Source organism: Schistocerca gregaria, chromosome 6 (assembly GCF_023897955.1).
Source record: "Schistocerca gregaria isolate iqSchGreg1 chromosome 6, iqSchGreg1.2, whole genome shotgun sequence".
NCBI lineage: Eukaryota > Metazoa > Arthropoda > Insecta > Orthoptera > Acrididae > Schistocerca > Schistocerca gregaria.
This window is the reverse complement of record NC_064925.1, coordinates 2,230,740-2,251,861: the sequence shown is the minus strand read 5'-3', so window position 1 is coordinate 2,251,861 and position 21,122 is coordinate 2,230,740.

The window sequence follows — 21,122 nt, the reverse complement described above, 5'->3', positions numbered from 1 at the left end:
CTGAAACCACATGTAAACAGTAATGAAATCCTAAACTCAGATTGGAATGTATACTGCAGAGACAGGCTGGACAGTGAAGGGGGAGGCGTGTTTATAGCGATAAGAAGTGCAATAGTATCGAAGGAAATTGATGGAGATTCGAATTGTGAAATGATTTGGGTGAAGGTCACGGTTAAAGCAGGCTCAGACATGGTAATTGGATGTCTCTATAGGCCCCCGGGCTCAGCAGCTGTTGTGGCTCAGCACCTGAAGAATAATTTGGAAAATATTTCGAGTAGATTCCCCAACCATGTTATAGTTCTGGGTGGAGATTTTAATTTGCCGGATATAGACTGGGAGACTCAAACGTTCATAACGGGTGGCAGAGACAAAGAATCCAGTAAAATATTTTTAAGTGCATTATCTGAAAACTACCTTGAGCAATTAAACAGAGAACCGACTCGTGGCGATAACATATTAGACCTTCTGGTGACAAACAGACCCAAACTATTTGAATCAGTTAATGCAGAACAGGGAATCAGCGATCATAAAGTGGTTATTGCATCGATGATTTCATCCGTAAATAGAAATATTAAAAAAGGTAGGAAGATTTTTCTGTTTAGCAAAAGTGACAAAAAGAAGATTTCAGAGTACTTGATGGCTCAACAAAAAAGTTTTGTCTCAAGTACAGATAGTGTTGAAGATCAGTGGACAAAGTTCAAAACCATCGTACAATATGCGTTAGTTGAGTATGTGCCAAGCAAGATCGTAAGAGATGGAAAAGAGCCACTGTGGTACAACAACTAAGTTAGAAAACTGCTGCGGAAGCAAAGGGAACTTCACAGCAAACATAAACATAGCCAAAGCCTTGCACACAAACAAAAATTACGCGAAGCGAAATGTAGTGTGAGGAGGGCTATGCGAGAGGCTTTCAATGAATTCGAAAGTAAAGTTCTATGTACTGACTTTGCAGAAAATCCTAAGAAATTTTGGTCCTATGTCAAAGCGGTAGTTGGATCAAAACAAAATGTCCAGACACTCTGTGACCAAAATGGTACTGAAACAGAGGATGACAGACTAAAGGCCGAAATACTAAATGTCTTCTTCCAAAGCTGTTTCACAGAGGAAGACTGCACTGTGCTTCCTTCTCTAGATTGTCGCACAGTTGACAAAATGGTAGATATCGAAATAGACGACAGAGGGATAGAGAAACAATTAAAATCGCTCAAAAGAGGAAAGGCCGCTGGTTCTGATGGGATACCTGTTCGATTTTACACAGAGTACGCAAAGGAACTTGCCCCCCTTCTTGTAGCAGTGTACCGTAGGTCTCTAGAAGAGCGAAGCGTTCCAAAGGATTGGAAAAGGACACAGGTCATCCCCGTTTTCAAGAAGGGACGTCGAACAGATGTGCAGAACTATAGACCTATATCTCTAACGTCGATCAGTTGTAGAATTTTGGAACACATATAATGTTCGAGTATAATGTCTTTTCTGGAGACTAGAAATCTACTCTGTAGGAATCAGCATGGGTTTCGAAAAAGACGGTCGTGTGAAACCCAGCTCGCGCTATTCGTCCACGAGACTCAGAGGGCCTTAGACACGGGTTCACAGGTAGATGCCGTGTTTCTTGACTTCCGCAAGGCGTTTGACACAGTTCCCCACAGTCGTTTAATGAACAAAGTAAGAGCATACAGACTATCAGATCAATTGTGTGATTGGATTGAGGAGTTCCTAGATAACAGAACGCAGCATTTTATTCTCAATGGAGAGAAGTCTTCCGAAGTAAGAGTGATTTCAGGTGTGCCGCAGGGGAGCGTCATAGGACCGTTGCTATTCACAATATACATAAATGACCTTGTGGATGACATCGGAAATTCACTGAGGCTTTTTGCAGATGATGCTGTGGTGTATCGAGAGGTTGCAACAATGGAAAATTGTACTGAAATGCAGGAGGATCTGCAGCGAATTGACGCATGGTGCACGGAATGGCAATTGAATCTCAATGTAGACAAGTGTAATGTGATGTGAATACATAGAAAGATAGGTCCCTTATCATTTAGCTACAAAATAGCAGGTCAGCAACTGGAAGCAGTTAATTCCATAAATTATCTGGGAGTACGCATTAGGAGTGATTTGAAACGGAATGATCATATAAAGTTGATCGTCGGTAAAGCAGATGCCAGACTGAGATTCATTGGAAGAATCCTAAGGAAATGCAATCCGACAACAAAGGAAGTCGGTTACAGTACGCTTGTTCGCCCACTGCTTGAATACTGCTCAGCAGTGTGGGATCCGCACCAGATAGGGTTGATAGAAGAGATAGAGAAGATCCAATGGAGAGCAGCGTGCTTCGTTACAGGATCATTTAGCAATCGCGAAAGCGTTACAGAGATGATAGATAAACTCCAGTGGAAGACTCTGCAGGAGAGACGCTCAGTAGCTCGGTACGGGCTTTTATTAAAGCTCCGAGAACATACCTTCACCGAAGAGTCAAGCAGTATATTGCTCCCTCCTACGTATATCTCGCGAAGAGACCATGAGGATAAAATCAGAGAGATTAGAGCCCACACAGAAGCATACCGACAATCCTTCTTTTCACGTACAATATGAGCCTGGAATAGAAGGGAGAACCGATAGAGGTACTCAAAGTACCCTCCGCCACACACCGTCAGGTGGCTTGCGGAGTATGAATGTAGATGTAGACTGGCAATGGCAAGGAAAGCATTTCTGAAGAAGAGAAATTTGTTAACATCGAGTATAGATTTAAGTGTCAGGAAGTCGCTTCTGAAAGTATTTATATGGAGTGTAGCCATGTATGGAAGTGAATGATGGGCGATAAATAGTTTGGACAAGAAGAGAATAGAAGCTTTCGAAATGTGGTGCTACAGAAGAATGCTGAACATTAGATGGGTAGATCACATAACTAATGAGGAAGTATTGAATCGGATTGGGGTGAAGAGAAGTTTGTGGCACAACTTGACCAGAAGAAGGGATCGGTTTGTAGGACATGTTTGGAGGCATCAAGGGATCACCAATTTCGTATTGGAGGGCAGTGTGGATGGTAAAAATCGTAGAGGGAGACCAAGAGATGACTACACTAAGCAGATTCAGAAGGATGTAGGTTGCAGTATGTACTGGGAGATGAAGAAGCTCGCACAGGATAGAGTAGCATGGAGAGCTGCATCAAACCAGTCTCAGGACTGAAGACCACAACAACAACAACAAAACTTGTTTCATATCACTGAAATTTGTGTTGATACTACCTAATTTCGTGTTTGTTAGATAATTGCCATAGCAGTGCATCGGTTGTACTACTGTGGTTGCTGTCAGCTGCACTTTCCAAGTTAATGCTTGTGTTGTGACCAAGTGGTATTTGTAACATGTTGTCAAAATTCACATTGGAATCGCTCTCCAATATTTTATTCATGAGCGGTATGTCGCTCTGGCAGATGCGTGATTCTCATCAATTGTAAACATTATGTCATCAAGGTTATTCTGCTTTGGAGTGCGGCTATAATTTGTCACACCTGTGACACTCATCTCTGATGTACTTAAACCTTTCGCAGTAGGCACGCATTCTGCATGAATTTTAATTGTTCGATCACACAATTCTATGCCATCTTGGCTGATTGCGTTTTTGCGATTGCTATCACCGATGGACATACACTTTTCTACCATCCTGTATGAATATTTTAAAAAAATAAAAATTCCACAAAAAATGTAAAACTTTCATACGCTAATTATTACATTTGATGATTTTAATTTATGCGATGTCTAAGTCTGTTTTACTTCTATTATGATGTACAAACTATTGATTGCAGTTCTTTATGTTTTACTGATCATGCGTATCACACTCAAAAATTCCTGTAAATTTTCCAGCATAAAATTCAAGGAAGGGCATAATAAGAAAACGGTTTCTATCTGCAGTAAAAGAGGTGCTACTAAGCATAACCATGCAATCAACTTGCACAGCTGTCCTTCCCTTGCTGCGCTGAACAACGCAGGTTACTAGGGAAAATTTTGTGTAACCTGTGTCCAATTCTTATCCCTTTCCAAAATTTTTTCCTCAGTTTTTGCCTTTTTGCTTTACTTGCTCCCCGTTGTGAGTCATGTAAACAGAAAAAACAGACGATTAGTTTTTATGACTAATAACAATGTCATAGAAATTTCTTACTATAACAATAGTTAACAAACCCTACTTACAACTGGTGCCCTGAAGTCGTGGCACACAGGTCGCCTGCTATGTTATTAAAATTAAAAATGGAAAAAATTAATTTAATGTATATTACAATTGCATTACAGTATTTGAAAATGTTCTGCTTGTACGAATTTTTCAGAAATGAAACCTCTGATTCTAATCTCGTTTTGTGAGAAAAATCATTGGTAAAAAATAAGCGCTATATTTTAGTTGGAAATAGATTTCGTCCAAATGCCAGCTGGCTGATTAGGTTTTGGTACTGCAATTTGCACTCCTTTGTGGGCTGTTCTAGAAACAGAAATACTCTGAAGAACAGCCTGCTACTGTTTTTCTACCATGAAAATAATGAACAGAATTACTTTGGTAGTCCTGAGATGAACTAACAAAAGAATGTGGAACATATGGTGAAACTGAAGTCACAATGTTAGACTGTGACTGAAGTATCACATTACATGTTTAATATATCTGGCACATTATCATTGGAATTGAGATTGCTTACTGTTTCAGTTCAATGGTGATGGTCGACCTTAGTAGTATTAGTCACATCCTCTTTATACAAAATATTGTGACCCAGTTTGCTTTTAGATATTCTAAGTTTGCATCATGTTGAGCATTGACAGATCGTTTTTGTCAGTAACATATGAATTACTGGAATCAAATTTGGAGTCAGAGTCTAAAAAAATATCTTTTGCATAATTTATCTCCTTCCATTAGAAACATCTGCAGCTATTTTTCCGGCCTTGAATTCTAAGACAAATAGCCTGAGTTAGGAACCAATATATTGTAGGTCTTCTTTGCTGATTGTTATAAATGAAAACAGTTATGAAAATAATACCTTACCATATTCACAAACTGGCAAAGAACCAAGAAACAATCGAATAATAAATTAAAACAAATATGATTCTATGCAAAGTATGTACCTATATTTAGAAAATGTTTCGATTGACTGAAATTGTAGTTTATAAAGAAAGAGAATCAAATTAAAATAAAGTTAAACTGTGCTTTGAAAACAAGAAATTTCATTGGTTTGATTTTATGAACAAAGTTTTTCACTGGAGATTCCTCTAAGCACACTCACTAAGTCACAAATTAAACTGGAATGTAGTCAGGTAACTAAAAATTGGATTTAAAAGTACTTACTGAAAAGGTTGGATAACCGACCTGTGAGGCAAATGGGCAATAACAGTGCGAGTTAAGGAACACAAATTCTATGAAGCAAGTGAATAGTTGCTATTAGCTGGAATATGAGCTTGTGAGATGGTGTGAGTCTGGCCTGGAAACAGGTTTTGTAGGGTAAATTGGAATGAAAAAGCGTTTGACCCTCCCTGCACTACAACTAAATATCAACTGAGATTTTCATAGCCAGCTAGAATCATAGGATGATTTTCAGCACCTATAGTGGAACGAACATAAACCATACCTGCTTGTCACATTGTTGTTCCAATCTTACTACTAAATCTTGAACTTTATCATGTATTGGCACAAAGAAGTGATTATATGATTAATAAAAAATATGATTGCAAAACTCTATATTCGTTTTAAAAGAATAAATAGTATTCGTTCCTAATTGTTTGACATATATACCTTCATCTAAATGGACACTAATATTAATCAGTTCCAAGAGAATAATCTTAGAAATGTCATTATCAACAGTATTTTTATGTGTGCTTCGATAGTATGCTTATTAAATCCCAAAAAACTTCCAGTACTATCTTTTATGTCTGTATATAACATAACATCACTTTCAATGACAACTCTGTTTGAAACTTCATTTACTTTAATGCCTATATTAATTTTCTTTTTTGTAACATATTTTTCTAGTTTTTAAAACTGTATTGATCTTCTGGAATAACAACAATCAGAGTTGGAGTTATTATTTTTTATGTAATATTTGGAGTAAGAAATCAAGAAAACAAGCATTTAATGCTACTTACTTAATATTGTCTATCAGCAGAAAATTCAGTCATATTTTCAGAACTGAAATGAAATAAGTTATCTACTCATTTATTCATAAAACAAATCGTCTCAATAAAGGATAACAGATTGGGTACCAAGTGTGTACTTAAATAGAAAGAGAACAAAAAATACGTGGAAAATATTTACCTAACACAATTAGATGTGAAACTGTAAGTCCAGTTGGTACAGGATATTCCACATAACACGGTATGTGTGACTTACTGATTAATCATCTCTAATCGATTACTTTTGAGGTGGCATGGATGTCTATGTCGACCACTTCCAGCATCTCTTATAAAAAGGTAACTACATGCTTTTTTAACATTTCTGTTATCTATTCTGTTTTAGTTAGTTCATTTTACTTGAATCTCAGACCTAAGGTCTACTGGCTTTACATGACATGACCTGTACTAGAAAGACAGCTAAAAAGAAAGATAACTATTTTAGCTCTAGGATTATTAAACTTCAACAAAATGAATAATTTATATTTTATTCTAAAAGTTTAGATTAACATGAGAATGAAGAGTTAATAAAGAGGTGCAATAAATTTAAGGTATAATTGGTACTAAAATTGCGACTTATTTGAAAATAATGAACATGTGTAATAAATTTAAGGTAAAATTGGTATTAAAATTACAACTTATGTTGAAAATAATAAACATTCTTAATGTCTGGACGAATCTCAGGATGTTTCAGTGTGTTTATTTGATGATTTTGTCCTAAAAAAATAGAATTTTATAGGATGAGCACTCACTCAAAGCAGATAAAAAGGAAAAAAATGATTCTAATTCGTTCAAACAAGTTAAAAAATCCAGAACAGTTACTTAGAACCGATTTTTGTTCTATGCATATCTTTCAACAAAATAGTGTTGCTCCAAATCATATATATCATGAACTTATTGGTGGAGATTTTAAGATTGGTAAGTTTAAAGAAAGGTGTTGTAGATGTTGGATTGATGACTCAAGTTTCTTTACAACAGATTCAACAAAGAAATCTAATGATATAAAATATAAGATTTTACTGGAATAGAATCATTAAACATGGTCACAAATATTCAATATAAATAATCTAAAACATAACTGTAAATCGAAATATAAATGTAAAGGTGAACTTAAACATCAATGTCAATGTTAATAGCATTTATTTTTCGAAAATCAGTTCTAGTAAAAGATGTCCTGAAGAAGTTGATCAAGTGACAAGGTACAGAAAGAAAAGAAGAGTCTAATGATGTTATCTAACATGGAAGAATCAACTGAGAACAGAGTATTGAAATATTAAAAAGATGAACTTCTTAGTGTTGCAGTTGAGCAAGTTAGAGAAGAAATCAAGGGATAAAACAGCAACGTCAGGAAGATGGTTCCTTCTCATCATCATAAAGATGATTTGTGAGGTTTATTTATTGGTTCATCTACATCATTAGGAAATTCACTTGAAAAAAATTATATCAACTAGCATTAGTTATTTTGTCCTCTTTACTAATTCACACAAATTACAAAGATTTGCAAGACAAGAAAAAAAAGGTGAAAGGAAAAGAAGAACTACTTGATTAATCATCATTAGATACTCCTATAGACAGAAGAAACACGAATAAGTAGAAAGAAAAGCAAAAGACATTCATCCTAAAACCGCAGTCTAACATAAAGCCTGGTTCACACGGAACAATCTGTCTGCGCAGACATCGGCGTAGACGTCTGTACAAACAAAAGATTCTGCAAATGTGGTGTGTTCACACGACACAAACCCCAATCTACTACTCGCCCTGCATCTGTCGGTGTAGAAAAGAAAAATCAGTGGAAAGCGACTACACTCCCCATAAACGACAAAAATTTAATTCATTTATTTGGAAACATAGAAATGGAGGAAGCTCTGCTGTGGTCTGTGTTCGCAACTTGTGTTGCAAAAAACATTCAGGCTAACCGCAGGGAACAGAGAAAGCGGTAGAAATGGTGTAGACAGTGGCTGCTAAAGCGAAAGCAGTTTTCTCACGTAAATTTACTGCGAGAGTTACTGGACGAACCTAACGACTGGCGAAATTATTTGCAGATGTATGTCGAAAATTATAATTATTTCTTTTAAGAAAGCCAAGCAGATCAAAATATCATAACGTTGGCTGATATACTTGATCTACTCCTACACCAGATCTTCTAGATTTATGAACTCTGGATAACTCTTTTCGGTAAACAGTTCGCAAAGAATTTTTTTAAATTACTGTTTCTCTGTTTGCCGAGGCATCAACTGTCCGCAATTTTTCAATTAGTGTCTTGTATGCTGCTGTCTTTTTGTCTCGGTCGCTATATTCTTTACATTTAATCTTCCACAAATATGGGTGGTTTCTATATATTTCAATGAATTCACTTACAAACTCTCGAGAACACTGACAAGTATCAGCCATTTTAATGCCCTGTGTCCACAAATACAAATACTAGACTGAGCAAACAGCTGTTTCGCGTCAGATTTGCGGCGATCTCCTGTCCACACGCTCCAACTTATCTGCGCAGATGTGGTTTGAACCCTCTGATTTGGGAGGTTTTGCTCAAACCTATAAAGCCCGGTCCACACACAACGATCTGTCTGCGCAGACATTGGCGCAGATGTCTGTACATGCAAAAGATCGCCGCAAATGTGGTGTGTTCACACGACACAAACACCAATCTACTACTCGCCCGCCATCTGTCTGTGTAGAAAAGAAATATCAGTAGCAAGCGACTACGCTCCCCGTAAACGTCAAAAATTTAATTCAGTTATTTTGAAATATAGAAATGGAGGAATTCTGTTGTGGTCTGTGTTCGCAACTTGTGTTGCAAAAACATTCAGACCAACCGCAGGAAACAGAGAAAACGGTCAAAATAGTGTAGACAGTGGCTGCTAAAGCGAAAGGAGTTTTCTCACGTACATTTAGTGCGGGAGTTGCAGGTCGAACCTGTTTTGTTTTACATTACCTCGTGTTTCATTTCCTGGCACATTGACACTCAAATTTCATCTTCAATTGTACTCCTGCTTGGTCTTGGCGTTTCTTGATCACTAAGAAAGGCAAGCAGATCAAAATACCATAACACTGGCTGGTATACTTGATCTACTCTTACACCAGAACTTCTAGATTTCTGAACTTTGCTCTTTTCGGTAAACAGTTCGCTGACAGACTTAATTTACTTGACTTTCCTTCATGGACTCATCCTTCAGGAGAGCGTAAATAGCTTCGCATGTGTTGGGTATTATTTTACTCAACGCTTGTTTCTAAATTGCAGTTAAAAATTCCAAATCCTTGTAGCTCCTTCCTGTTGCCAGGAACCTTAATGTTACCGCCAGCCATTCATGAGGAGAAATTGTCCTTCTCATTCAAATATTTTTTCTCATAACATGAGGGGTTACAAGCTTTAAGAGATAAGTTTCGACATCCATCTGCAAATAATTTCGTCAGTTCGCAACGAGTTTATTTTTTTTTTATTACCGTATCTCTGTTTGCCGAGACGTCAACTGCCCACAGTTTTGCAATTAGAGCATTGGATGCTGCTGTCTTTTTGTCTCGGTCACTATATTCTTTACTTTCAATCTTCCACAAACATGGGTGGTTTCTATATATTTCAATGAATTCACTTACAAACTCTCGAGAACACTGACGAGTATCAGCCATTTTAATGCCCTGTGCGCACAAATAGAAACACTAGACTGAGTAAACAGCTGTTTCGCGCCAGATTTTGCGGCGATCTCCTGTACACACGTTCCAACTTGTCTGTGCAGATGTGGTTTGAACCTACAGATTTGAGAGGTTTCGCTCAAACCTCCAACTCCAACTTCCAGGTTTGCACACACCTCAGGTTGGTGCAAATCTTCTGTCCACACGCAACGATCTGTCTGCGCAGATGTTATGTGCGCAGACAGATCGTTGCGTGTGGACGGGCCTTAACTCCAACTTCCAGGTTTGCACACACCTCAGATTGGCGCAAATCTTCTCTCCACACGCAACGATCTGTCTGCGCAGATGTTATATGCGCTGACATTTGCGCGGACAGATCGTTGCGTGTGGTCGGGCTGTAACAGCCATGACATTCCACTTTCCAGCTAGTTTTTGTTATCCACAGCGATAGCGGAGCCCTAAGTGGCCAGTAAGCAACAGTTCTTAATAAGATTTTGGATAAGTGCAAATACTAACTTTTTACATTGATTTGCCACATAGTTTTTATAATAGGACCTGTATGTAATGTCATAAAAATCGCCAATAACCATAAAATGATGCCACCTTTGTCAGTCTTTAGTCTCCTAAGTAGCCTGAGAGGTACGAAACGTTCCATCACAGGGCAGTTTAGTTACATTTCTGTTGTAACGCACAAGTATTTACTGAATAACGTCGGTTCGCTTTAATAATGAAAAACTGCAAGTAAACATCAGAGGACCCGACCTTTTGCGAAAAGACATCGTGTATCTCCCCAACAAAACGGAGCTATTTTCCTAGACTTCCAGTCAAATCAGTTAATGTGGAACATAGGAAGCCTATACGAAATATAATACCAACATTATTTAATATACCAAATAAAGGTAGTGAAAAAATTGTCTCTCAGTTTCGTTATTATGTGATCGCTCCGTTTGTGATATGTGCTCCAGAAAGGTAGTGAAAGGTATCCTATGCACAGAATGCAAGTGTTGCTATCACGATAAGTGCGTGAAAATAAACCTTAAACTCATAAACGATGGAGACCAGTGGCAATGCCGAACGTGTGTTGAGCGTCTAGCAGAAAATAAAGGACTCCCTAACACTACAGGAAAAGGAATTCAACACAGTGAAAGAAGAACTAGCTGCATTATGTTGTAAGCACGAAGAACTCCTGAAGAATCACAAAATAGTGACGGGAAAATTATCTGCTGAGTGCTTAGAAGTAAGCAATCTCGAAGTTATTTTGGCGGCACAGAAGAAGGAAATTAGTATACTGAAACAAGATCTGGCTGCAACACGTTCGGAATACGAAGACCACATGGAAAAATGCGTACAAGTAGAGAAGAAACTGCCCAAAAGTGAAAGTGATGGCCGCAAAGACAAGGTATTGTGTTCGTGTTATCCACGTATGGCTAGGAATCACAGTAATAACAAGCATATTACTGTAAACCAGGACCATGATTCTAGTGCTGCAAATAAGAATTCCAGGAAAAATATGTGTACCACCCCAAACGGTAAAGTGCAACCATGTCTATTGTCATCTAAAACTAATATTCAACCAAAAATGTCGCAACCACCGCCCACAAACCCAAAGTTACTTATTAGTACTTCCCAAAACAAAGCGGAAGTAAACACGAAATCTGATGAAAAACAAAAATCGTATGGCCAAAAGCTCAAGACTGTCATCTTAGGTGACAGCCAAGGACGCAATTTATCTAAACTTTTAAATGAAAACGCTCAGATTGAAAGTTTAGGCTACGTTTACCCTCAAGCCAATGCAAGTTTCGTACTGAAAAACGTTAACCAAAACACCCCCAAATCTTGCACCTCTGACATTGTGGTAATTGCAACAGGAACAAACGATGTTGCTTGCAACAACAGCCATCATCTAATAAAAACTTTAAAAGCCAAATTACCGTGCATTGTATCGAAGAAAGTGTTTTTAGTGGATGTGCCTTTCAGACATGATCTTCCAAACTGGTCATGTGAAAACAGAAGTAACCAGTGTAAACTCGCAGATCTAGAAACTGTGTTCAAAATTCGCAAATATTACGATAATTAAAGCAAGCGAATTTCACACAAAGTTTTATACACGAAACGGGTTTCACCTAAACAATCTCGGGAGAAGAGAAATCACAAATTTCATATTAGAGACTGTAATGAAAGAAAAAGCACTAAGTGGGCCCATAATACCACTCAGTTATAGAGAACCAAACATCAGTGAGGAAAACATTGTACCCAAAGACAAATACAGCGTAAAACGTACTGGAAATGCAAATGAGTGTAGCATGTTTAATTGCAAAAAATTTTTATGGCCAAACCACCTATCCCATTGTGTGGAACCGACATCATCATCAACTGAAACAGCATCATCATCTGAAATAGCAGTGCCTTCAGTACGAGAACTAGCAGCTGAACCACACACAGCAGAAGCAGCAGCTCGCCCTACACGAAACAGAAAGGTAACTCAGCGTTTTTTATGTTGAGTGACACGAGAGAAAAACAGTCAAAATCATGTGAAACATCTCTCTCGTGCATTAAACATGGGACTCCAGCGCCACAAGCACAACTAACTAGTCTACTGAGAAAAAATACCACAAACAAATATACAAATGTAAAGGTGAGCAAGTCTCAAACTTTGTCTGTATTTCATCAAAATATAAGAGGTCTGAAAAATAAAATAGACCAACTGCTAATTCACCTAAGTGATGAAGAGTGTGGAAGTGTACCTGATATATTGTGTTTCTCTGAACATCATATCACAGACGGAATCAACATGTTACAGATTGAAAACTTTTGTTTAGCTGCCCACTATTGTAGATCTAGTATGGGAAAGGGTGGTGTCGCAATATTTATTAGGAAAAATGTAGTGTATAAATCTCTAGATTTAAGCAAATATTGTGTGGAACAGCACTTTGAGGTGTGTGGTATTGAGATAACAACAGGCAGTGCAACAGTTATTGTGCTGTCAATTTACAGGGCTCCTGCTGGATATCTGAACGTTTTTATGGGAAATATTGAATCACTCTTGTCCCGCCTGTCTAGAAAAGCTACATCAGTCATTGTAATGGGTGACTTTAATGTGGACTTTTTAACAGAAAACAGGAATAGAACAGATCTTGAACACCTGATGTGCTTTTACAATTTAGTGTCAGTGGTAAACAGTCCAACTAGAGTAACAGCCAGTTCTAGTACATTAATAGATAATATATTTATAGATAAGGATGCATATAATAATTTAAGTGTAAAAAATGTTACAAATGGCCTATCTGATCATGATGGACAGTTCCTCACCATAAACCAAATAAATGTACAAAGGAGAGTAAATTTCATTTGGTAAAACATTAGGATTACAAACACACACAACATGGAAAACTTTAAACATAAACTACAACACATGGACTGGTCTTCTGTGTATGCTGCTATTGATGTAAACTCCAAATTTAATATATTTATCAACAAGATTACAAGTATTTTTGAAGAAACATTTCCTAAAAAGTTAATTAGAGAAAATCTGTATAAATCATAACACAGGCCTTGGGTTACTAAGGGCATCAAAATTTCCTGTAGAACAAAACGGGAGCTTTATGCAGGAGCCAAGACATCAGATGATTCACATAAGATTAAGCATTACAAATTGTACAGTAAAATTCTTAACAAAACCATACAGGCATCAAAGAACATGTTCTTAAAGGCAGAAATTGATAACTCGAACAATAAAGTAATAACTATTTGGAATTTTGTAAAGAAGGAAACCGGTAAAAGTGCAGTTCATAGTGAAAATATCAAATAAAAAATCAGGATCATATTGTCAGTGATCCAAAAACAGTTGCTGATATGTTCAACAAACATTTTTAAACAGTAACAGAACAAATTGGATCGCAAGGCTTCATAAATCAAGCCATTAGTTTTCTGCAAGCCAGTGTACCTGGCACAGTACCACAAATCAAAATAACAACAGTCACTATTCCAGAAATTGAAAGAATAATTAGGTCCTTGAAAAGTAAAAACTCCACTGGAGTTGACAACATATCTAGCAAATTATTAAAATACTGCTGCGGCCACTTAAGTAGAATCCTTTGCCACATTTTTGATGCGTCACTTAAGCAAGGAATAGTGCCCGAAAGACTTAAGTATGCAGTTGTGAAACCTCTGTATAAAAAGGGAGATAAGGCAGATACTGCTAACTATCAGCCAATCTCACTACTGACGAGTTTTTCTAAGGTTTTAGAGAAACTAATGCATGCCAGGATTGTTAATCACCTCATTGAATATAAGATCATCAGTAAAAGTCAGTTTGGATTTCAGAAGGGGTTATCAACAGAAGATGCAATATTTGCATTTGCTGCCAATGTTTTGGAGTCCATCAACAAAAAGATGAAGAGAGTTGGAATATTTTGTGACCTCTCAAAAGCGTTTGACTGCGTCAGTCACCAAATACTTTTGCATAAAGCTTCATATCTAGGCATAAGTGGGGCAGCAGGGAAGTGGCTCCATTCTTATCTTTCAAACAGAAAACAGAAAGTTGTACTGGATAGTCAAGAAGGTGCATCAGCATCATCAGAATGGGGAACAATCACCTGTGGAGTGCCTCAAGGCTCCATTCTGGGCCCCCTACTTTTTATTATTTTTATTAATGATCTTCCTCTATGTACAGATTTTTGTAAATTCACCATCTTTGCAGATGACACTACGCTACTGGTTGATAACTCAGTGGATGAACTTGAGGTGACAGCTAATAAAGTTTTTAGTGATATTGTGAACTGGTTTAATTTAATGTAAATGGTCTTTCTATTAATCACAGTAAAACAAACTATGTCCAGTTTCAGACAGTCTCTAAAGAAGATGAACAAGAACAAAAACTAGGTGACATGCAGATAGCTAAGGTCGATAGTACAAAGTACCTTGGCTTACATATAGATAGCAAACTAAACTGGTCAAACCACATCTTGGATCTCTGCAAAAGGCTGAATTCGGCAACTTATGCTTTACGCATTATCTGCTCTTACAGAAATACGGAAACTAGTAAATCAGCTTATTATGGTTGTTTTCATGCCATTATGGCATATGGAATCATATTCTGGGGAAATCAGCCACTTGCTAGGAAAGTGCTATCTGCACAGAAAAGAGCCATAAGAATCATGAGTGGAGCCCACCCTAGAGCCACATGCAGAAATCTTTTTAAAGAACTTCTTAATCTTCACATCCATTGCACAATATATATTCTCCTTGATGTGTTTCATAAGGAAAAAAAGCCCCTTTTCAAATTTAATAGTGTTTATCATAATCATGATACTAGAAGAAAAGATGATATCCACTATAAGCATGCAAACCTGAGTAAGGTACAGAAGGGGGTCCACTTCAGTGGTTGTAAGATTTTTAATGCCCTCCCTTCACAAATTAAGTGTTTAGTAGATGATGAGTTCTCGTTTAAGAAAAGCTTAAGGCAGTTCCTATTGCAAGGGTCATTTTATACTATAGAAGAGTTCCTGAACCATGATGAATAGTACCCTAGTACCTGTACGGATAAGTCTCAGATACATTTCCCACTCTTCATTTGTGATCCTGTATATCTATTACTCGTAAACATCTTAAGTTTTCAGTAGTGTATTTTCTGTATGTATGTGTATAGAATCTGTAATACTTAACTTTGTAAATTTTTTTTTGTGGTTTTAATTTGTAATGTTAATCTAAGCCATATAATTGTAATATGAATAATAGCAGTACTTACAAAATACCATAAAAAGTTTGTAAAACTGACACGTTCCATATCCTGTGATGAATTCGCAACATGGATCACCGGAACACGAAATAAATAAATAACAAAATTAATAAAAAACAGAGGTGATATAAATCGTCAAAAACAATAAAATTGTTTTCCAACACAGAAGAACCCAATTCCACAATTATTTCTGAATCTGAGCAACAAATGGCAAGAATTTTCAACACATTCGCTTTTGAAGCCAAGGATTTTACATTTACAAAAATTTTCGTGTAATACAAAATTGAGTGAAATGTAACAATGGGAGAATCATGAGACTCAACAGTTTTCTTTAAGTATCAAGGAAAGTGCCTATGATAATAAAAGAAATATATGCTTCTTGTCAGGTATGAAATAAATGTTTAAATTCTCTTGCTTTCAGAGGAGAAACCTACAAATATACAAAAGTTGTAGCTTTTGTCATTGAGTCAGAGTGATTGAGCTGTTTTCACATGTGTTTCAGAATAATTCATGGCTCTTGGTAATTTACTAATGCATGGGACGCAAAAATATAACAGGTATTTCGTTTATTAAGTAGGAAGTAACTAAAAACAAACATTAAAGTTAGGACGCTTGTGATTCTCTGCTGTCTCACTGCTTGGGGGACTAGTGTCGCTCCAGTTGTCTCATGGTAAAATTTTTGTACCAGAGAGAGGGAGTTGTCTGACTGTATACTGGTAGCATGTGCTAAAACTGTGTAATTGGTCGTTTAACATCAGTATATTAGTATACATAATTGGATTGAAAGACAAAACATTGGGATTACGTTTTGAGTGTGGAAAATGTTACATTAATGATACTAAAGTTGAATAATCTAGATTTTAATTATAGGAGAACGATGATTTGATGAAACAGTGGAAACTCTAGGTAGGAACACAATGTAGGAAAAGATAGATAGCTACTTACCGCAAAGATAACACGCTAAGTTGCAGACAGGCACAATTAATAGTGTAACTGTCTTTTAATTGTGCCTATCTGTAATTTGGCGTATGAAACGTATGGTAAATAGCAATCAATCTTTCCCTGCATTGTTGATGATTTGATGAGTCTTTCAACACAGTAAGACATTATAGCACTTATGAAAAATTATTAGTTTTTGCCAATTCAATGTTTCAGACTAATGATACAAATAGTTGTTGTCAATTTAAATCAATTAAAAGTGACAAACGAAATTAGATAATTAGTTATATGTGGTCAAGAATGTTCTTTGTATCTTGCTGTAAATTTTCATTATGTTTATCAAGTGTAGAACATGTCACAATTGCTATTAGCTGTCAATGTGGACTTGCTTCTTGACGAAAATTATTTTACACAGTTATTACACTGAGAAACTTTTTACATACTGTGGTGGGCCTAAATGGGGAAATTCCTTTTGTTCAAATTATGGTATAACGTTCCTGCCATTTATGCCAGCTAAGCTTGATAATGGTCATTTACCAAAACTAGTAGTGAATTGTGTAAAGTAAATGGCAGCTGACAGTTTCACCATGAAGTTTCACAATTATTTGGCAGCTGAATACCCACACCTCAAACATACATAAATATTTTTTTGTACTGGTATAGAGATTCACAGTAAATGCAAACTAAGTTAGGGGCCAGTGCTGCAGAGTACTCTTTGAAAAACCGAATTGCTGGACCTGCTGACTCATCTGTTTTTCAACTCCTTCACTTGTTTCTCTGCGTGTATTGTGATCTTTTTCCTAAATGTGTGCCTATCCGTTTTGGAAGGGGGACTTTCCAAGATCACAAATGATCCATGGTATCTCACCATTAAATGTAGCAATACAGTATGGTGCAAGTTCACTCTCCTGTCGAAGGAGGGTGTCTCGAAAAAAAGTGTAATACATAAGTGGAGTGATTGTGATATGATGTCACAAGGTAGTTAATTTGCTTTGTGGTTTCAGTAATTTACCCTGACCCATTACAGGCTTGATTGTCTCAGTTCCAAGAAAGAAATCTGTCAGTAGAGTTCTCTGTTTGGACATTCATGTGCATTTGTCTGATCCAATATGAGGGGGTTCTCTTATATTCCTCTTTCAAAGGATATAGCTGGTAAAACTGGCATAAGTGACATGCAAAACAGCAATAAATATTGTTTTGTGTCATCACTTCCTGGCATGCGAGAGAAAGATTACACAAAATCTTGAGCATACAAGGAGATACCAAGTGGAACTTCATGGGTATTATAAACTTGATGGTATTAAGTTTCACATGAGTCTTTAGAATTTGAGACCCCTTCGCTTCTCCAAATTAGGTGGTCGGCTTCAATAAAAGTACATTTATTTTTAATTTCCCAGGACGAGAATCAGTAATACTGCTTGATCAAAAACATGTCCTGCCTTCTTTCCCCCAGTTGAGTAAAGACAGTCATAAACAGCATTTTTCTCTAATGTGCCTTAACAAAAGTAGATTTGTTTTTAATTGCACAGGATGAGAATCAATAACACTGATGGATCAATAACAAGTCCTGAATTCTCCCCAAACCTCTTCCCCCCCCCTAACCCCACCCCCCCTGCCAAACACCCCCCCCCACCCAAGCCTCCTCCCTCCTCCATTTGAGTAAAGACAGTCATAAATAGTATTTTTGTCATATGTATCTGAACAAAAGTAGATTTATTTTTAATTTCCTAGGATGAGAATCAGTAATAATGCTGGATCGAAGCGGATTAAAGTATCTTGTGAAAGAAAAAGAGAAATGTATCTTTTGGCAAGAACAAGTAAAGACCCTGCAGTAGTTGCACTCTACAAAAACTATTCAAAATTACTAAGAAAGGTTATTAAAAAATCAAGAAACATGCTCATAATGTCAGAAATCAGTACGTCTGACAGCAGAGTCAAGGCAGTGTGGAATATAGTGAAGCAAGAGATAGGACAACCAACCACAGAAGAGGATAACTTTACCAAATGAATTGAATGGAAAGGTTATAAATGACAAGTCACAGGCAGCAAATGTATTTAATAATTGTTTCGTAAACATAGTAGATAGAATAGGGGCCAACAATTCAAGAAAAAGATCACAGCAATATGTTGAAGAAGTAACTCTCATAAAATTATATCATATGAATGTACCACATACTTATGAAATTAAGAGGGTCACACATTCTCTCAAGAATAAAAGCTCTTCTGGTTTTGATGGTATTTTCAAGAGAGTACTAAAGATTTGTTCCCATGTGATAAGTCCGTTATTGTACGAAATATGTAATGCATCACTAATTCAAGGCATTTTTCCAGAGAGATTAAAATATGGTGTTCTTAAACCCCTCTTTAAGAAAAGTGATAAGGTAGAAGTCACTAACTACCTATCTATTTCACTGCTGACATCGTTTTCCAAAATTTTTGAGAAGATGATGCACTGTAGTATAGTATCTCACTTTGGTAACAATAATATCCTCAGCAAATCAGTTTGGGTTTCAGAAGGGTTGCTCTACTGAGAATGCTAGTTACATGTTCACACCAGATATTGCAAGCATTAAATAACAAAATAACACTGGTAGGTATTTTATGTAACCTATCCAAGGCATTTGATTGTATGAATCATAGGATACTCCTAGATAAATTAAAGTTTTATGGGTCTGATTGTGTAGTCAACCAGTGGATCATGTCATACCTAACCAAAAGAATGCAGAAAGCTATACTTACTAATAACTCAACTGACAGAATCCAGGGACATAATTCTGACTGGGAATATCACATATGGGATTCCCCAAGGCTAAATTTTAGGTCCATTCCTGTTTCTCATATATGTAAGGGATCTATTGTCTCATGTACAACAAGCAGAATTAGTTATCTTTGCAGATGATGACAGTATTGTAATCACTCCGAGTAAACACACAGAAATGGTGAACAATGTTCTCAAAAGTATCAGTGACTGGTTTTCTGTGAATGGTCTCACTCTGAATTTCACAAAGACACATCATATTCAGTCCTGCACCTCTACGAGTACTGTACCAGTGATACATGTAACACATGGTGATGGGTGAAAACTTCAAAAGTCTTAAGTATCCATATTGATGAGAATTTAAATTGGAAAAAAATACTTTTTGGGTCTCCTAAGACAACTTAGTTCAGGCACATTTGCACTTAGAATCATAGCAAATTTTGGGGAGAGAGAAATCAGTAAGTTGACATATTTTGCTTACTTTCATTCAGTAATATCATATGGAATAATGTTCTGGGGTAACTCATCTTTAAGAAAGAAGGCCTTCATTGCCCAAAAACTTGCTGCAAGAATAATTTGTGGTGTTCACTTGTGAACATCTTGTAGTCATCTGTTTAAGGAGTTGGACATGCTGACTACTGCTTCACAGTATATTTATTCCCTCATGAAGTTTGTTGTAAATAATACACTACAGTTCAAAAGGAACAATGAGGTACATAATTACAATACTAGAAGAAAAAATGACATTCTTTACTGAACATTAAGGTTGTCTTTAGCACAGAAAGGGGTGCACAACGCTGCAACAAAAAAATTTTACCACTTAGCACAATTTGAAAATAAATTGAAAAAAATTATAATGCATACCCATTCTCATCCCACTCCTGCAGGCCCAGGGGCTCGAATAGGCCCAAGGTATTGCTGCCTGTCGTAAGAGGCGACAAAAGGAGTCTCACACTTTTTTGCCTTGTAGGCTTTAACCTGCATTTTTCAGAATTTCCCAACTGGGGAAGGGCGCCTTACATGGTGCGTTGTGTCCATCGTGCATTGACATTTGTAGCCCACTTTCACGTCGAGGCATTGCAGTCCTGCTCAACCTCCATCTCTTGGGTGAGGACACCTTCCTAGGTGCGTTTTCCTCCACCCATTATGCATTGTCGTTTTCTGCACTGACGACGATTCTTTGCACCTCATATCCAGCACAGTAGCCAGTCCGTTGTGGTGGGGCCGCCATGTACCCTGCGGGTTGTAGCCCGCTGACTACACAGGGATCACTCTGCTGATGCCTGCACCGGTAACTTCCCACTTATGCCGAGGAGTAGTTGCTGACCACTTTGCAGCATCGGGACTCCTGGCAGTGGCCATCCTGCCAGGTGGCCTCTGCTGCGGCTGGGTGTCACCCGTGGGGAGGGTCTCTGGTCTGAGTGGGTGACATTAGGGTGGATGACACGCCATGAAGTGTAGTACATCATCTCTTGCTGGTGGTGTGCAGCCAGCAGTCTCAAACTGGTCAAAGTCCAACTTCAATGCTAAGAAATATGATGGCAGGCTAAGGATGGCACTGAAGCTTAATCACCCCGGTACCTTGTATGTGCGAGAGTTGATGGAGAACCTTTCATGTCCATGAAGCCTCAGTATTTTGTGGAGCATTAGGAGGACAAGTCTGGAGGGTGGAGGGCTTGTCCAAAATGCACTCTGGGTCAGTCTTGATAAAAATAGCATCCTCTGCCCAGTCACGGGCATTACTTGCTTGTGATGAAAGTGGGGGATTTTTTCTGTTACCATCACATCCCATAAGAGCTTAAATATGGTCCAGAGTATTATATTCCATATGGACATTCTTTTGCTGCCTGATGAAGAGCTGCACGGCAATTTAGGGTGGTGAGGTGTTCATTTCATCCAGTATGTACATCGGGGGCCGAG